Source organism: Megascapheus bottae, chromosome 23, assembly GCF_031878675.1.
Source record: "Megascapheus bottae isolate mThoBot1 chromosome 23, mThoBot2.hap1, whole genome shotgun sequence".
Classification (NCBI taxonomy): domain Eukaryota; kingdom Metazoa; phylum Chordata; class Mammalia; order Rodentia; family Geomyidae; genus Megascapheus; species Megascapheus bottae.
In genome coordinates this window covers 23,278,068-23,296,396 of record NC_143531.1, presented here as the reverse complement: position 1 = coordinate 23,296,396, position 18,329 = coordinate 23,278,068, and the positions used below count along the sequence as shown (strand labels likewise).

General features: G+C 38.0%; 1 long non-coding RNA gene across 1 annotated transcript; it reads right to left on the bottom strand.

Annotated features, from left to right (window-relative positions):
- Positions 1-3,475: 3,475 nt before the first annotated feature.
- Positions 3,476-18,123, bottom strand: LOC150047443 (uncharacterized). Its single transcript, XR_016539395.1, has 3 exons — positions 18,067-18,123; positions 17,177-17,246; positions 3,476-3,530 (listed from the first exon to the last, which is right to left on the bottom strand). It is a non-coding gene; the product is annotated as an uncharacterized LOC150047443 (long non-coding RNA).
- Positions 18,124-18,329: the final 206 nt, after the last annotated feature.

Here is an 18,329-nt window from a genome sequence, read left to right as displayed (position 1 = left end):
GCATATTATTGATATTATTCCTAAGACTAAAATATATCATTTATTGCCAGTTTAAATCTTTACATAGGAAAGGAAATATGTGCAATTACCAAAAAAAATAGTGCTTAAAAGCTGTTAAGCTTGACACATTTCCATAACTTACATTGATAAATCCCAACTTGGTTTCTTTTAGTGCAAGACTTTTCAGTTTCCTCCTTCCCAAGTATACATACAATTCAGAAGACTTTTTTTTCCTTCATTATTAGTCAGTCTAAGGCAATGCATATTTGAAAATATTTCTCCATCATAAATGTGTGAGAGCAGCAAACACGACAATGTTTTCATCCTCAAGATTTTACTTAATATCTAAATCACTCATATGTAAAACTGATTGAGCCAAACCAAGAGTCTGACTTGGCAGCGATGCTTGCCCAGTGTTCTGCCGAAGAATGGGAATGAAAGCAGAAACTTAAAGCCTGAACTCAGCTTCCTCGCGGTGAGAAGATCTGTCCTGCAGACACAGTATAGAAATCTTGTTCAGTGTGCAGCCTTTCTCCAGCAGACTCATGATCTATCTACTTCATCTAGTATGTAAGCCATTAACTTTAGAAGAAAAAGAAAAAGTCTATACTTTGGGCAGGAGACAACTGCCTAGATGGGATGACTGTCAGAAAAGACATGTGATAAAGCAACAATTTCCTCAGTGAAACTAAGTCTCTTAACTAGCCAGTTATCAGAGCCAACCTGACTCATCTGGCAGTGTTTTCCCTGGATAGTATTATTAATTACAATTCTCTTCCCTTGTCTGCTCCTAATCTTGGGTGGAATAGACTGCATGGGATATCGGTAGAGTTGGCAGATTTAGCAAGAAAAAAAAAGACAGGATGCCTAGTTAAATTTGAATTTCAGATAAACAAGTTATAATTCCTTCAATGAATAATTAATGAATCAAATTATTCATTGCTTATGTGAAATACAAATTTAATTGGATAATTTGTATTGTATCCAGAAACTTTAGATATAGGCAGAGAACATGGGAGACGATAGGCTGGTGACACAGAAGGGGAAGGAATCTTTTTTTTAAATTGTATTTTATTGTTAGGTAGATGTATAGACGGGTTACAGTTACATTCGTCAGGTAGTGGGTACATTACTTCTTGAACATTGACACCCCTTCCCATGTTTTTCTCCCCTCACCCCCTCCCAATCATCTTGATTTTCACCTTCCCTTCCCTATTTCAAATAAACAAAGAATCATATATACATTATGCCAGGTACCAAGGTCACAAAGAGTAACATGATAAGATAAACCATAAAGAGAGAGAGAGGGGAGGGGGAGAGAAAAAGAAGAAATATCTTCATGTAGGAGGTTGAGAACAACAAACAAAAAGATAAAACCAATGTTTCCATAGTGTGGGGTTCATTTCAATTATCCTCATCTTCTGTGGCCATATCCATTTAGCTACTGAGGTATTATGATCCTCTGTTAGGGGAATCCTGGATGGGCACTAATTATTACAAAAGAGGGAATCCATAGAGCCTATGTTCCTTTGGGTCTGGCATATTTCACTTTCCATTTCCTTACGAGTGAGATGATGTCGTTCTTTCTGATGGCAGCATAGAATTCCATTATGTATAAGTACCACACGGGTCAATTCTTACATGAAATCCCTCCTACTCATGATCTTTCTCCACCCTGGACCTATGTTGTATGTTCCCCATGAATTCTGAGGGCATCTTTGTTTTTATTTTGTTTTCTTGACAGTCTTGGGTCTTGAGCTCAGTGCCTGGACACTGAGCTTCTTTTGATTTGAGCCACAGCTCCACTTCTGGATTCTCCTCCTCCTCCTCCTCCTCCTCCTCCTCCTCCTCCTCCTCCTCCTCCTCCCCCTCCTCCTCCCCTCCACTGCTGCTGCTGCTTCTTCTTCTTCTTCTTCTTCTTCTTCTTCTTCTTCTTCTTCTTCTTCTTCTTCTTCTTTCTTCTTTCTTCTTTCTTCTTTCTTCTTTCTTCTTTCTTCTTTCTGTTTTGTGATGCTAAGAGTCTCACAGACTTTCATTACCAGAGTGGTTTTGAACTGCGATTCTCAGATCCCAGCCTTCTGAGGAGCTAGGATAAGAGCCACCACTGGCGTGCTTGATGCTATCTTTGTGAGATAGTATATTTGAACGCATTTCATTTTCTGAAGGACTTCTTTTTGAGAGATCTGGGATGCACACACATTGTTTTGTTTTTCATTGGACATTCACACCCTTCCTGGTAAGCATATTTCTCTCCTGGGACTATAATCATTTTGGACTAACACTGCTTTCACAAGAAGTCTCAAAGGAATTCTTACTCTTCCCATAAACAAACTTCTCATTTCAAATACGCTTAGCACAATATATCACCATTTTGAACAACAAGCTTGAGAAAGGTACCAGATTCTGATTCTATAACATTGTTCAATGCTTGGATGCTAGCCGAACTTTATAGACCTGGAGAGCTTCAGCCATCATGACAGAATAAGATGGTGCACTTGGCAGTATCTGTTGTCTCCTTAGTCCTCTAAGTCTGTTTCTATGGTGCTCTGGGTATGTAAATTTTCATTTTCCATGAATTACCTGTCCATCATTGTGCGGGTTTTGAGGAAGGTCACATCGAGTGTAGGAGTGTCATAAATCAATGCTCAGTCATCTGGGCATCTCGGGACCCAGAGGGTTAAGTGAGTGCTTCACCATCTCTTCAATGAACTCATGCTTTGGCTCTGTATACAGAAAGCATCTCACGTAAAGGGTGAGCGCTTGAGGCTATGATCTCATCCTACAGTTGGACATTGCATTGTTGGCTGCCCCACTCAAAGCAATTTGAATTTCTCAGCAGCCATACATCACTGACGTTGACAGAATTTGCAGGTTTGTTCTTTACTCTGGGCTTAATGGATAAAAGGAGACTTGGGGAGCTCCCAGGGTTGGTGAACCTTCACAATGCTCAGGCATACTACAGGAAGGAAGTCTTCAACTGTACTCTCAAAGACTGAGCCCTCCCCATGTCTGTTGCCAGAGCTGTAATTTCAGTGAAGAAAAAGAAATGTCACTGAAGTATATGAAATCAAGTGATCATGACCATCAAGGGAGCTCCTGAGAGGTGAGAATCCTCTGTTCAGCCTTCTCACTCCTCCTTCCAAACCGAAGAACATTGCATGAAGGAAGGCAACCCCCTCCTCGTCATCTTGCAGAGTGATTTGCACAAATTGATACTCAGTGAATATTGATTTACTTTTGATTTTCTCCAAAAGGAAAGGCAAATTCTAAAACCAGCTCCAGTTATTAGGATTAGGACTTCTAATTTATAATTTTGCTTCCTATTTATTTGTTTATTTCATTTAAGATTCATCTCCTTTTCTTCAGATGATGAAGGTTGAGTTCAGGATTCATAAATCTCTACATTTATTCTTGTGTATCTTGTATTTGTATATTTAGAGTCACGCCAAACAATAGAGTTTTCAAAGAATGAATCTTCAAATATTATCAGTTAGATGTACTTTATTAGGAGCCTATTTTCTTATTCAAGTCTGTAAAAAACATTTTTATTAGAATAATATCACAAAAAAACAAGAACTAGCATAAGCATTTCATGTTTACTAATGTTGGCTCTACTTTAAGTTTGACCTTTCTTCCGATAATGATTGGCATGTAAAAATAGAAAAACAGACATTGACCTAGATAAAACAAGCTGTTTTTTTAAATCCTTAAATTAGGGTTAGATATAGATCAGATTCTGCTTTGTGCTTCCTTGTGTAAAACTCATATGAAGTAGGCAATCGAATAAGTATCTGAATACTGTGAAAAAATCGATTCTCATAACTAAGCTTTGGGTTTTTTTATTAGTTAAGCTCTGCATGGGTAAAGAGCAGGGCCGACATGGAATTGACATCCCTTGATGTATTATAAAACATTGCAGCTGAGCCCTACAGCCCCTGGCGGAGGTCAAGTGAAGGTGGGAGAGATGACTTCATGCTGGCTTCTGCCAGAAACCTGATACCCAATGTTGACTGCTGACAGCAAGCCAAGTGAATTTCCTAAAGTTTGGACACTGTACAGTAAGTGTGTTGCCCCATGTGACTGTGTAGTCTGTCTGTGTTCCCCAGATGAGATTATTTACAAACCCTGAGGAATTTCCAGGGTGATACCAGATTCACTACAAAGGCAAAATGGTACTCAGCAATGTGCACAAACCCAGCCCCTTGGACAGACCCAGAGACGTGTCTGTTAAACCAGCAACTATAACTGACCTGTGCACTTTATAGAAGATACATTTTAGAGTACAAGTTCTTCCTTCAGATAAAATGATCACCTCTGTCAGGACAATTTGCATGTTGTCTTTCTCCTCCAAAATTGAAGGCTAAAGTCCTAGGGATGTGAAAGGTGGACTGCTTCATCCAATATTATCTTTATAGAAGAGTCTCTAGATCCCGAAAAGCTTTGAGAAATATTTATTCAACCAAAGATAATTGGTGGTGGAAATAAGAATCTCCCAACTCAGTTTGCTCCTTGGCACTGGATAGAGAAAGGTGAAGAAGAAAACCTAGAGAGAAGTGTGACATCATCTAGATCTGTAATAATGTATCCAAAAGGGTAATGATTTGATAGAAATATGACAAAACATTATGCTTGGGACAGAAATATCAGTTCTGCCACTAATATCCAGTTTCCACAACTGGTTAGTGTCATAACAGCAGAACAATGATAGAGAGCTTAAGTTTATATACAACCAAGGAAAAAATATTTTCCTTTTCTGTTCATCATTTTTATTGTGTGTTTGCCAGTCCTGAGGTTTGATCTATGGATCTCAGCACTGTCTCTGAGCTGCTCCCCTTTCTTTCTTTCATTTCTTTCTTTCAATTCTTTCTTTCTTTCAATTCTTTCTTTCTTTCAATTCTTTCTTTCTTTCAATTCTTTCTTTCAATTCTTTCTTTCTTTCTTTCTTTCTTTCTTTCTTTCTTTCTTTCTTTCTTTCTTTCTTTCTTTCTTTTGTTTAGGGCTAATGTTCTATCATGAGAGCCAGGTCCATTCCTGCTTTTTAGTGGTTCATTAGATATAAGTGTCTCATAGACTTTCCTTTCTGGGTTGGCTTCAACCCATGATTCTTAAATCTTAGCTCCTAAGTAGCTGGAACTACAGGCATTAGGCACCAGTGCCTGGCCTCTGTTCATCTTGTAAGGATAACTCTTAATGACTGTGTGATTTCTCCTTTGAGTTTCAGTCATTATATCCCTTGTGCTTAGTTTATACAGTGATATTCAAGTTAAAAATTGTAATGCACAGTTTAAGACTGTATAAAATGATTTGGCAAACATTTAACATTGAGCTGCATAGTTGACTAATGTAAATTATTCTAGCCCATCATGACTTGAGAGTCCAAATTATTTAGTTGAAGAACTTCACCTATTAAACTGACCAAATTTAACCCCTGTTTTTATTCTGCTTCTTCTCTAGACAACATCTTTGGAGCATGTTAAAAATATGCGCATGTTACATTGCAAATCTTTCTAACAAAAATATTTTTCTGGGTTTTTGTGGAAGATAAATAACATTTAAAAAATTGAACAGCTTCTATTGTTTTTCTGATTGCATGTATTTCATTGTCAAAGAAACAGCAAGCAGATGGAAACTATCAATCCTTAACACGGACACTAGCGTGTTTAGAGCTCAGTTATTTAATTGGCAAATTCTCCACAGTTAGAGATTACCCTTTCCCCTCTATCTTGGATTCTTCATGGTTCTAGTTTTAAGTGGATGCCAAGGTCATATAACAGAGCAATAAGAGCATTCTTGTAAAGATTTCACAGGGCCAGAATCTAGAAGGTAGTATAATAGACCCTTAAGGAAGCTTCCCCTAAGCATGGCTTATCTCCACACACAGTGCTCTGCTGCTCTTCTCTCCATCCATTCATGCATGCAAGATGCTTTCTGAACTTCTCAACAGACTCAAGATTGCTAGAACGTGATTCTTGGACAAAAACAATAGCCCTAGCCCTTTTTCCTAACGTACCCAGCAACTCTATAAATACATTCCTTGGGAGCTTTGAGACTCTGTTTCAGCCAATGAGGTGATACATGAGAAGGGTATTCTCAACATTCACACAGAAAAATGTTTGTTATGGATATTAGAAGGCTCACCAGGATCTAGTGGCTCAGCCTATAATCCTAGCTACTCACAAGGCTGAGATCTGAGGATTGTGGTTTAAAGCCAGCCTGAGCAAGAAAGTCCATCCGAATGTTTTCTCCAATTAACCACGGAAAACTCCAGAATTGAGCTATAGTTCCAGGGTGGCATTATAGCTTTGAGCAAAAAGAAGTACTGAGGCTCTGAAATCAAGCTCTAACGCACACGCATGTGCACACACACACACATACACACACACACGTATTAAAAGTATTAGAAGGCTAAGTCTGATGTTATTCACAGGTATTATGAATAAATTTCCATGAGATCATATTGTAAAATTACCTCTGCATGTGTATTTTTCTGGGAGACTATATGGCTGATATCAGATATTTAAGGAGGAAAATACCCTTGTGTTCTCTTTATTCCATGTGCCATGGCTCCCGCCTTTCTACTTTCTGCCTGGATCTCAGCCCAGCAGCCTGACTCATCTCCCTGCTCCAAACGAGAGAGGTGTTCACATCTTCTTCAAGGAATTAATCATTCACAGATGATCTGGCGACCAAAAAATGTCATGGTGCCGAGTATTCGTAAGCATATCTGTGATCATGAGAGTTTGGTTTTCTTCCTTTTCAGTTACAACATATAAAAGTTAACACCCAATTCCTATGAACAAAGGCCATGTTCATTGAATGATAAATGTTTCATATTTATCTACCTGAATTGATCTACAACCTCTAAATGCCTAATTCGAGCTTTGCACGTGGAGAAGTTTAATAGTGAGGAGCTTATGAATCATGATGGCATACGCATGTGGATGCAGATTCTATGTACTTATTATTTTGGCTTCCTTCTAAAGCTTTCCTAAAGGCAAAAAAAGAGAGAAAAACTGAAAAACAGCAGGAGTTTACATCCACATATGGCGCCTTAAGAAAATGTTGTGTCTGAAATACAAAGCAAATAAACCCCCAACTACACTTATGGTGCAGGGTGAATGAACTCAACTGTAGTCTGGGAAGTTGCTACTTTGAAATTGCTATACTGATCCCAAGGGGTTTCTTGAAGATTTTAATATTTTTTATATCAGTGTATAATCATTTTAATTCTGAAAGCTATTTTCATCAAGGCTATTCCTACCGTGTAGATTTCACCTATTAAGTTTCTTCCATGTTCTTTCTCATAAAGTTTTAATACACACTTAGTTCTGACCTAATAAAGGCCTCACACAACAAAATATACCAATGCTCAGGTAGTTGCTGTAGTGGAGAATGCCAATCTTCAGAAAGCGATTGCTTCTGATTTTTCTTCTGGCTCCTTGTTGCCTAATTAGTGGTGTGTTTTCACTCCAGCTGCTGGGCCTGCTGTGTATTCTTTGTTGGATAGCAAGCACTTAGATGAGGTGGTAAATGTTTAGATTTGGGTCTTGGGAGTTAGCTCATTGAGACACTAGTTGCCGTGCATACACTAGACTCTGAGCTTATCCTCTCTCCCAATGCAAACATCTGCCTTTGTATTAACATATAATAAATGTCTCGACCACTTCAGCATTTTACCAAGTGTAACCTCAGCCATCTGTCATCCTTGGAGCTATGCTGTTTGGGTTTTTTGATGGTATTACCTCTCCTGGTACCCAGGACATCCTACTCACTCATTCACTAGCTACTGGGCAGAATTTTGAAGCTTAAGGCCCTCCTCTGTGAAGCGATTTGTACTGTCTTCCAGGCTGATGTAATTCATGTATGGATGTTCTTTCTGAAACCAAAGTTTACAATCCCAGATTCTATTCCATCATCTCCAGTTTATAAAGGGAAGACTAATCGTAACCACCAGAGTTGGAAGAATCCAAAGAGAGTATCAGCCTAGAAACATTGAGGATCAGCAGAAAGTTTTCATATCTTTCTCCTGCTTTTCCATCCCATTGCCACTGCTATAACTTTCCTAGGGCTGGGAAAATTAAAACACTAGACCCTGGTGATTGATATCCTAAAATAATACTAACTGTATTCTCAGCTGGGCTGTAGCAAGCTCTGCAATTTGCTTTGCTCATCTGCCATTTCTTAAATAAACTCCAGATTTTCTCTGAACTCACCCTTTCAGCAGGGAATCTGAGTGCAGGGAGGGAGAAATGCCTCCACTCGCCCTTCTTGTCAGCACACATGCCATTTCCCAGCCTTTTCTAGAACAAGAGAATGACAACTTCAAATCTTGAGTCTTCCCCTGACTCTTGAACACCTTTAAAATTATATTTCTCTGGATATTCCCTTTCTCTGCTCTATTTCCATTCTGTATCCCATAAATGGGGCCAAGTCTCTTACAGCAACAAAAAACAGTACAAACTCTCAAACTCCCATCTTTTTATAGTTGCTTTCTGGGTCTCTCCTTCTCAGACCCTAGGAAGAGCAGACTAAACTTCCTCTTTCTACTTCCTGCTCAAAAACAAACCTTTCTAATTGGGTTCTACGTGATTCAGGCAAAGGTTACCAATAGTCAAATGGTAATTTGCTGTCTTTAATTGACTACTCACTTGTTTTTTATGTTCTGAGTGTTTGAGCTTGTTTCGTATTATTTCCCAGCTTCTCTTCCTGTTCCTCCTTCACATCAATGCCTCTTTCTTAGATTTTTTTGCTGGCTCCTTTCCCCTCTTCACTACTCCCACAATGGATTCTGCTTGGCACTTTTCTTCGCATTTTAAATAGAATTTGTGTGTGGTCATATTAACTTCTATGAATGGACAAACTACCCCAATTTGGTCTTCTGTGGGCATTTCTAATTCAACACATTTAAAATTAGATAACTGTCTCTCCTCTTCTAAATATAGACCTAGTAAGAGGGGCAGCATTAACAAGAAATGTCTTTGAAGTTATATTTTGTACTCCATCTTCTAAGAAATAACATAAGCAAGTGATTCTGAAAGAATTGGGAAAGCATTAAAAATGGCTAAAATTAATCATCAGAATTTGGGTATAAACACTAATGTTGATACTGAGACAAATTGTTCTCCTATGGAATAATATTTAAAGCCTCCATTTGCAGAACACGGGTGGAGAGTAGATCTGACTCAGGATAGAAATTCTTGAATTCACAAAAGTACAAAGATATGGTAGGCGTTGAATATAATATCGAGGAATGACTTTGTAACTGAAAATCCTTGGAAAAGTAGCATTTCTATGTGCTACGTATTAGAATCCTATAAGTGGAATTGAAACAAGGGCAAAAAGTACTTTTTAAATGCTGCTGCTATATATTGTCTTGGAAAAGCAAATGTATACTTCCTTTTGGAATTTCAAGTGATGTTAAAGAGTAGGCACAGATTTCAAGTGCCCAAGAATATAGAGGTTATCTAACACATCAAAACACTTTTTGAGAGCGCCTTATTGTTAAAGCAAACATTAAACCATTAGGAGATCTTGGAAAACGTTGCTTTAACAAGAGGCCCCACATTCCGAAAGCATGCCGGAAGTACTTGCCCTGCTGGGAATCTGAGATGAGAAGGCAGTCTTGTGTTGACCTGGCTTTCAGACTATCCATTTTTAAAAGGGTTCCCTAGGTAAAAGGCAGTTTATCTTCTCCCCAGTACTTCCCAGAGGGGAAAATAAGCATAGACAGGTTCAACCTTCTTTTACCTGAACATAGTCCCTGGAGAATCCTTTAAAGTCTTGGGACATGGAAATTTTATTGAGCACTCAAGCTCTGAAAGTTGTGTCTAACCTTCTCCCTTCGTACCTTCTGGATAGTATATGAATTAAAATTACAGAATTATTGTGGCTAAAAGTTTTATGCTTTCAGGCAGCTCTTTTGTGACCTTAATTTTGGTTATTTTAAAGTCAAACTACCGCCCAAGTATTCTTCCTAAGTCTGGGTGGGGAGACAAGAGAGGTTAAAGTAAGGACAAAAAGTCAGAGGAAGCAGGCAGATATGGCAGAGATTTATGAGGTGTTTCTTAATTGGGTTCAAAATTTATAGAGGCAAAGAACGCAACCCAGACGCCACACGTTAAAATATTACTATTCCAGGAGGATTCGAAAGCATTTATGATGTTCAAGTCATTACCTTTGGATTTACTATTTTGGCACTGACACTTGCCCACTCCAATGCTTCCGCAATCAGCAGGACTTTAGAATACAATTAGCTCCCAGTTACCAAAAGAGAACTGACAGAATAGGAATAGAAAATGAAATAATCACAAAAGTAAATAACTCTGATCCTAGAACCTGGGGCAATGTAGTATAGGAGTTTCATGTGTAATGGGTGCAGTTGGCAGTCCCAGCATTCAGAGGCAGGAGGATTACAAGTTCAAGGTCAGCCTGTGCTGCATAGGATAATGTCTCTCAATAAAGAAATAATGAAAGAAAGAATAAAATTGATAAATAAGCTTCATGTTTTATAAAGCAGAGAAAATACAGAAAGACTTGGGAGCACATTGTACTAGTAAAAAAAATAATAATAAGGAAGTCTAGAATGTTTTTCAAACTAGTAAATGTCAATCCTCACAAATATTCTTTATATTTACTGATCTTGCTTTATACCTAATATTATTTTCTTCAGAGCAACAGCCCTCAACACAATTATGAAATCAGGTATAGATGTTTGTAGAGAGCAGGATGTCGGGGTTTTTGGCTGCTCATTTCAAACTTACCATGACAGCTCAAGGACAACGCCCAGGCCCAGGGGTAGGGTGGTCGCCTTGAGCTGAAGAGCTCAGGGACAGCACCCAGGCCCAGAGTTCAAGCCCCATGACCCACAAAAAGAAATGTGATATAATGTGACTTTAAAGTCCATCCGTTGGGAAGTTGTCAGAGAAAATGACTATGTGCTTGAGTGGATTGAGGTAGGTACTGTTTCATCACCAGGGCTTCAGAGTCAACAGAAGGAGAAAGAAGTCAAATATGTCTCATTGGTGAAGCTGGAATACTCCCTTCATCTTTTAACCTTGGTAAACTCCAAGTTCCCAAGCTGTAGGACTCTGAGACTTACAGTAGACTTCCTTCATGTCCCCAGTCCTTGGACCTGGTATGAAGGTTACAGTGTTTATTGCTGTCCTGGTTCTGACGTGTTTGAACATGAAATGAGTCATGCTGCCAGCATCCTGAGGTCTGGGGCTGACAGGTAGCTTTCCATGGAACATGTGGTATTGTGATCTCACACCCTAGTAAAATATCTTCTTATCTGTTGTCTTTCTATTTATCTATCTCTGCCTATCTATCCATACATCTGTTTATCTACTATCCTTCTCTCAATCAATGATCTGTATACTAATCTATTCCTTTTTTTCTTTTTAATTTTTTTTATTGTAATTAGTAAAAGGGTTACATGATATTTGCCAGATAGAAGGTGCATTAATTCACATACATTGATACCCTTTCACATCTATTCCTATCTTCTGTCATCTCTCTATCCTACCATCAATCCATCATCTATCTGTCTGTACATCTATCATCTATCCATCCATCCCATTTGTTCTGTTTCTAGAAGCCCAATACACCAAATAATAGTTTTGTTTTTGTTTCCTTCGATAACTCTATGGCAATATTCTGGCCTTTTTCTACAGAATGATCTCATCATTGACATTGACAAATTAGAGCTGATAATTCAGGGAAGTTATTTCAATATAAACTCATTAGAGTAGGAAAACATTCATTGTCTCTAAACATATGAATAATCTTTGAACTCTGGGCCTGAGCACTGTCCCTGAGCTCTTCAGCTCAAGGCTACTGCCCTACACATTGAGCCACAACCCCACTTCCCATTTTCTAGTAGTTAATTGGAGATAAGAGTCTCATTTTCTTTAGTGTCCCAGCTGGATTTGACCTGGGATCCTCAGATCTCAGCCTCCTGAGTAGCTAGGATTGCAGGTGTGAGCCACCATGCTTGGTGAGAATAATCTTTTGATATAGAAGCAATATTATTAACAGGGTATTTGTTTTTATTTCAGTTGATTTTCTACTACAAAGCAAAATAAGGGAAAAGAAAATAAAAATTTAAAACGTTTTACCTCAAATAGTCACTAATTAATGAGCACATTCTACAAATAAATATATACAGCCAGAAAAGCTCTCGCAACTCTCCAGTGAGCCTCTGAGGTATAGGAGCTTATAAATTTTTTTCACTGTATCCCAGCATTTTTAGGTTGACATGGTCAACAAAAATGTGTTTATTTGTAAGTTACAAATATTGTTAATGGGTCACAGTCAATAGATCACTTTTTAATCAATTATTCCTTATGAAGTTTGCTAAGCTGATATCCTGTGCCTTCTTTCACTCATCACCTTTTCTACTTTACATTAAGAATACAAAATTTAAGAAGTGCAAAATCCATCTTTAATGATTATAGACACTTCTCTCTTTGCATAGTATTTGGATACTATTTCTCATTCTGATTCAATTAGTAGTATCAACTATATATTAGTATGCAGTCCTAGTTGGAAAACATAAAATAAAACTTAAGGAAACAAATGTTTATCATATGAAATAGGAAGAGTAGATCTGTTCTGGCATGAAGGAACCAGTGAAAATCAGTTTTATTATTCATGCTCAATAACTGGACAACTTGCTCTTAAAGATGTGTGAGCCTCTGTCCTGCAATGAGGAATCCAGTCCAGGAAAATTCCTACCTTCTGTCAACACCCACAGCTAAAAGATGACAATTTTAAATCCGAAGCTATTAAAATTCAATCAAATCCTTTCATGACAATTTAGAAACTGTCATTAAATCTGACTGCTGAACTATCACACAAACAAAAATAATTTGACACACAGGAATAGACAATGGAATTGTTAAATAGCAGCCTGTCTTGCCGGAGACAGGTTGAAAATAATGTTTAGTAAATATTAGAGTTCTATTAAATAAAACTGAGCTTTTCTACTTGAATTTGTCATAACTGCTTAGGAATAGATCTTATAGTGTAGCTTTATTTATGAATCATGCTCAAAATTAAGAAGAGTGTGACTTTTCAGTAATGGTGGCTCATGCCTTTAATTAAAGCCATAGTGTGAAATCAGGAGCATTGGAGGCCATCCAGGAAAAAAGAAAGTTTTCAAGACGTCATCTCAACCAATAGAAAATAGGACATGCTTGGGTGTGCTTATCATTCAAGTTATGCAGTAAAGGTGTAAATAGGGAGATTGCAGTCCAGACTGTTCTAGACATAAATGTAGCAACTATATTTAGGAAAATAAAGTAAAAAAAAAAGCCTGGGAGAATAGTTCAAATAGTACAGTGTCATGAGAGTTCTTGAGTTCAAACTTCAGCACCACAAAAAAGGAGGAAAAGAATAAATGAGGGAGGGAGGGAGATCAGGTCATACAACCCTTATGGGGCTAAGGCAAGAGAGTAAGAGTTTGCAGTCCAGCTTGACCTACATACAGCGATTCTGATCTCAGAAAAAGAAAAAAAAGTCAAGCATAAAAAGACAAATTAGTGCATGCTATCACCACTGAAAGGCTGATTTCATAAAAGTAGTAGAGTAGTGGCTTAAGGGAAGATGGGACAAGGCCAGGGAGATGGAGAATGGAACAGAGGGTCCGCAGTCTATTGGAAAGGCCGAGCAGTCTTGTATCACAGTGTAGTACCTATCATTTGTTATCAGTTTATTTCAGTAACAAGTAGAGAGAGAAGATTTTGATGTTCCCAAAATAAAATATGATACATGTTTGAGATGATAGATATAATAATCACCCTGTTGTAAACATTATACATTCTGCTCAGTCACTGAGGTATCATAGTGCACCCTTCAATCTGTGCAATAATTTAAAAATGAGAAATTTAAGTCATATAATGAATGACTGTTGTCCTTAATGTACTATGTTATCTCTCATCTCTTGCCATCCCTTGGTTATCTCATATTGTTACAATATTTCACTTTGTTATCTGATATATTTTATATGTGCTTAATTGGTTATTTGAAATTGGCTAGGGAAGGAGGGAAATCAAGATAAGTGGGGGGAGGGTGGGAGGGAAATGGGGACCATGTCATGAGAAAGGGTATCAATGTTTGTGAAGTTATACACCTTCTATCTGGTGAATATAATGTAACTCTTCATAATAAAAATTATTTAAAAATAAAATAAAATGAGAAATTTACAAAAACTACTAAGGCAATGACTTCTAGAGATTTTCAGGTGAAAGACTTTCTACAGATGTTAAAGGCAGTCCTCAAGAGACCCTCTCTGTTAAATGACACGACTTAAAAATACTGATGGCATTTCTCTTTGTCCATAATGGATATCTCAATTAAATGTTGGCTATAGCTTTTGTCTAGCAGGATTTCTAGAAATCTACTCAGTCTTAAGCATAATTGTTTTGGAGGAAGTACTGCTAATTTGTACTAAAAGGGACTGAACAAGAAAAAAGAGAAGAGCCCTCTGGACTCCAGCCTATTAAGGACAGGAAGCAGCTGGGAAGGACAGCATTCAATTGCAAGTTTTATTCTGTTTTATTATGGGGACGGGGCAATGGGTTGATTTGGGGGACAGGACAGAGTATGCAGGTCAGGTCCAGGCACAAATTTGATTCCCAGGCACAGCTCATCTCAAACTGAAGATCTGCACATGAGCACGAAAAACAAAAACAACAAAAACAAAATGACTGTATGTCTACTGCCCATAAACATAGTATACATAGTTTAAAAAATCCCAGTCATTGAAATATACAATATGACTTGACAACTTTCATGGGATATAACTTTTTCAGTGTAAGAAATTGAACTAAGGGCCTTATACTTGGTAGGCAAGTAACTGCTCTATCACTTGAGCAAGCCACATTCTTGTTCTCTTTTAGCTTGCTTTCATTCTGGCTGGGTCCTCCCATGTCTGCCTACTGAATAGCTGGGATTATATCCTATCCCACCATACATGATTAGAGCTGGAAAAATCTGACCCCTTTCTCTGTCTCTTGTACTATTTAACAAGTTTAGCTGGTTATCTTTTCTAAACCGGATTTTGATTTTACTCTTCTTCCTATCATCATCACCAGTCATGTGACTGTGCCGTCATTAAATAAAACCAATTGAAGACTGGCTTAGAGTGCATGATGCTGTATATAAAACCACAGTACTCTACTTTTTGGTAAAGAGTTCTACTTTGCATTTGAGGCAAAAAAAATCAGATTTTCCAAGTTTAACTCATATTTCAAAGCACATCACATTCTTTGCTTGATTTAAACATCTTTGACAGCAAGTTTTAAGTTTTTAAGAATGCACAAGACCACTTGTTCATGAATAGAATGAACAGAAAGACAGATATATGCCTTGTTATAGAAGCCTTCCTGAATGATAATTTTATTGCAGATGGATATAGATATGTTGCCTCTATGATTACTGAACATTGGGTTGTCATTAACATTTTGTTCCATTTTCTATAACCTATAAAGTAGAAATGAGGAGACAATTCTGCCTTCACTTCATAGAGTTTAAGGCTTGATTTCTTAATGTCCTAATGTCCAATATACTGATCTTAAAAGCGTGTGATTAGTTTCTTAGCTCAATTTAATAGTAATTTTAAGACCTACAATTCTCATTAATAAATAGGCCTGCAATGAAATAATGAATCAATAATACATGTTTTTCCCACTTTTATTTTTCTATACAAGGGGCATGCATGCTTGTGCTTCCATGTACACATGTATGCATACACGCACACGCACATGCACACACACACACACACGCACACACACACACATACACACATATGCATGCATGCTCATCTTTACCAGTGATCCAATTCAAAAAGCTCCTGGCATATTAAGTTCATGGACAGGAGGGGGGAAGTTTGTTGACAATATAGCAATGTATTTAATTTTTTAAAGAATGTCACCATGGTTATAAACAGATGAAAAAACAAGTTTGTTAACGTTCCCGTGTTAACATAATATGTTTCAGAGAAACCGTATGCAGTCAACCATTCCTTGCCAAGGGCCTGTGGTACACATAGATATATTGACCATGAACTCTGGTCAGAGAAAATACATTCTCCAGATCAAAGGCATGACATCAGAGAACCCAGGTGACTGCCTGGAGAGGCGCACTACTTTGATCTGTGAGTGTCTTGATAACTTTCACAGGTTAACTCAACTCCAAATACCAGGGGCCTCCTGATTTCTACAGCTTTCTTGCAGCACAGCCCTCAGATAAAATGGACAACAAGCATGAGTGACTCAAGACCAGTGCCATCAGAGGAGCTGAATGCTCAAGCCACATGCGGCAAAAATGTGTACACCTTTTGCTATTGTTCTTTGCAAATTAAAAATTTCTAGTACATTTCTAAAAAAAAAAGGAAGAGAAACATGGCGTATATTATTCTTGCATCCTAAGTATATCAGTATGCTCATTGAATATGTTTAGTGAATATGCCTAGCTAGTTTTTTCAATTCTGAGGAATTAACTAACATTATATTACCTATAATATATTATATATAATTTATACAACACACATATAATATAAATTTCATGTTATATATAATATATAACATATAACATATGGTACCTATTATATATATATGTTCACTATATATTATATATATATACATGTCACCTTTAATAGAAGTTCCTTTCTAATCTTCATTCACCATTTAGCTACAGTATTGTCCTAATCCTCAAGAATTTTGCCTGCATTCCTTATATCATTTTCTGCTCACCTCAAAAATTGGCTACACATAACTCTTGCCAAACTCCTTTGCTTCTTAGAACTTAAGAGTGATAAAAAACCTGTAAAAATAAATAAAAATGAGTAAATAAAAATTTTAAAAATCTACAGATAAAAAATGTTAATAATCTGTAGATACACACAAAACTTGTGTTGCACCCATCTACATAAGGACTTTTCCTAATGGAGCAACTTGAAGGAAGAGGGAAGAAGGCGGTATGGCCAGTGAGTGAAGACAAACCCCCATTGTGATCCTCTCCTTCTCTCTGCTGGGCGCATGATAAATGTGAGGTAAATATCTCAGTGGTAAGATTGTGTGTCCACTCCAGAGTACATAAATTATGCCGTAATCACGATCACAGCAGCAAACCCCCAAAGGGCCTTATCTTTCTTTATAAAAACATAAAACCCTACAATGGAGGAGACTATCCATTCCCATGTCCTCTCTCCTTCCTGCTGGAACACGAACGCATTGTCTCCCGGGCTGCATGGCCGTAGTGCAATCCAAAAGACAAAGGGAAATTGGAAGGACTATTGGTCTTTGGCAAGATTTTTGAGCAATCAAAACAGTTCTACGCTAGTCAACTGCCAACAACTAAACATTTTCTTATATACAAACAGAAATGTCTGATGTCTTTTTGCTTTCATAAGAACCAGATTCAACTGTAATTATGATATTACTCTTCCCACTACTAAACTGCTACTGCTTTGAACATGACCATATGGTAGACAACTTCAAGCTTTCAGCTGCTGACATTGCCAGCCTTATCTTGCTACTCTGGGAACAGGCAAGATGGCCTTACCAGGACATAGGGATTTCTAGGGATGTACAGAAGTTGTAATTCAGGCCAGAAATGACCCCTGTGTTCCCCAGAGTTAGGCTCACAGGGACACTATTTGCAGCTGGGTGGGACCCCTTAAGGGCGGAGCTTGTCCTTTAAGGAGATTTGAAGGTGCTGGTCTCCCCCTCTACCTCAGGATCATCGTGACATAAGAGAAGGAAACAATAAGCGGGTTTCCTCTGTCACAAGCATCCAATCATATACCACCTCCACACAAGGCCAAAGCAACGAGGCTGAAACACCATGGTGTAAAACTCCCCCAACTGTGAGCCCACGGTAGCCTTCCCATTTTTAAGTTGATTGTCCGGGTTATTTTGTTACAGTCATAAAAAACTAACTAGCACATGAACCGAGAAGAATGATCCCTTCCCCATCTCTCCACGATTCTAACGATCAACATCTGTAGTTTAAAGAGCTGCGGTAGCTCAGGGACTATTGGAAATCTATACCTGGCTTGCTTACCATGTGCTGTACTCCTTTGGCCAATGCAGTTTTCTCTTTCTCTGTGTGTCTCTGCCTTGCAGGCTGGGTCTGTTTTCAATGTGCAGTGCCTGCCAACTAAGGGGGGGATGTTTGATCTTGGGGTGACTTCACAAGGTGCTTCTTGACTAGTACTTTGGGGAGGGGAAAGAGGCACTATGCCATTTAGCATTTACAGGCTGGATCTTTCGAAACAGACCAGCGTAATGAAAGGAAACATTTGCACAGTGACACAGAAACTTGCT